We start from the raw sequence: 2,257 nt of genomic DNA on the forward strand, positions 1-2,257 counted from the left end.
TATATATATATATATATATATATATATATATATATTTCATTTATAATTTTAAATTTTATAACTTCGGATACATCTGCATAACTATATGTCTATATTCATTTATAGTTTTAAGTCTTGCAACTTCAGATGCATTCAACAATATTTGTAGTGCAAAACTAACACAAAACTAACAACCATTTTATACAATAAATAAAACCATCATGTTGAGATTGATTAATTACCAACCACAATTGTTAAAGCAATATAAAGTATTGCACGATCGCATAGGATATTGTAAATAATACAACATTATAATTTTATATAATTGCGCTTATAAGCAAACATAAATTCCATACTACTTAAAATATTAAATATTATGTTAGTGTAAATATAATAGGATGCAATCAACACATAATAAAATAAAGCATGAGATATAAATTATAAGCTAAAATACACATATACAACTAAAAATTATCATGACACTTAATGTAATTATTAGAACATATATGTCTAGAAACATAAAAGAAAATGTAAAAAAGGATAATAGCAGGCCATTATTTGTAACAAAAAAATAAAAAATAAAATCTTGAATCATAAGTCATATATAATGAAATTTGTAAATATATTATTGATAAAATCTTAAATTGTTAAAAAAAAATGACAATTATAAATCAAATACCTAATAATAAAAAAAGAATAATTGATAAAACTTTTAAAGAAACCTTATTGTATTAATAACATTTAATGATCTAACAAATGCAAGTGTACGTTGTCAAGTAACAAGTAATATGATAAAAGATCGATCCCTCAAGACTATAGATTAAGTACCGAATTAATTATACCAATTTTATTTGAACAAATAATAAAGAAGTATAATTATTCTAGACTATATTGCAATTGAAATTTAAATTGAGATTATTAATTGCTAAAGACTTTGGGGTCGATTTCATCATAACTAGGCATTCCCACCCTTTTATCCCTCTTTATAATTTGAGAAATATTTTCCGATTGATAGTCGGATTCCCTCTCTATCTACTAGTCTCTCTGGAGTACTAATAGAAATTCACTCAATTGCTAACCCACTATATTTATATGTGGATTACAACAACGAGAAATCATTAAATTCTATGGATTCCCATGTAACACGACTACACAAACCATGTAAGTATATCTTTATCATACATGTAATTCATTTTTACTCCAATGAACTAAACACATAAATCTCCTCTGTCAGTTCATTATGATTAACAAATCGTTGATTAGTGGCCAATTAATCAAAAGCATGAAGAATAGAAGTAAAAACTCAATCAAAGTGGAAACAATATTCAAAATTATATTGATGAATTCAAGAGTGGGAACTCAAAGATAGACTACATCTGATCCCTAGTAAAATTAAATTAGTTCCCCTCGAAATTAAAACCATTACGAGAGGAGGTTGAGACAACGGTTTATAAACTGAGGTTGGCAAACAAAAAAAAACATTTAATGATCTAATATCTTATCATTTGTTTAAATTTAATATTCAACAAATCAAAAAAATTTTAATCACGATATATTTACATTGCAAGATGAACAAGACAAACTCCATTGATTCTAGAAAGCGCGTGGGGACGATCATCATTTTTATATTGGAATAGAAGGTATAATGATATATAGTCCGTCGTATATCTTCTCAAAATACAATACTTTAAACAAAATCAATCGTAACGTGTTATAAAATAAAGAAGATATATTGAATACAAGGAAGAAAATTATAAAAAGATGAATTAAACTCTTAACTATTGAGTTATGTTATGGGCACTTTGTAGTAAAATTAAGCATATTCTCCGGATGGAAATGTGAGGTCTACAATGAAATACAATATATGAAAATGATGATCTTGATATAGAAGGATGCATTGTCATTGTGATCTTGGTTAAGATAAAAATATGAATCTTCAAGATTGTAGCATTGAGGTGACTAAGATCTTCCATTTGGAAATATCTTTTGATGATAATCTTTGGGGAGATGGATATCTATAAATAAATTTTATTTAAAAAAAAAAAAAGGTTAATTTAGAAGAATCTATGATGTCTCTTTCTACAATTCGAAAAACCCAATGTTAATTAGGGGGAAGTGATTGCTCACACAGATCTATCTGCTCGCAAACTACATATGGCAAATTCGAGAAATTAAACAAAGAACTAACCTAATGACGAGAAGAAGAGGGGCGACGTGCCAAGGCTATGTCAAACTTTTGTCTTGGGGGTTGAGATCTCCAGGTTGGAAATCATGATTT

This window comes from Hakea prostrata, chromosome 5, assembly GCF_041222555.1.
Source record: "Hakea prostrata isolate BN-2017 chromosome 5, UWA_Hpros_2, whole genome shotgun sequence".
NCBI lineage: Eukaryota > Viridiplantae > Streptophyta > Magnoliopsida > Proteales > Proteaceae > Hakea > Hakea prostrata.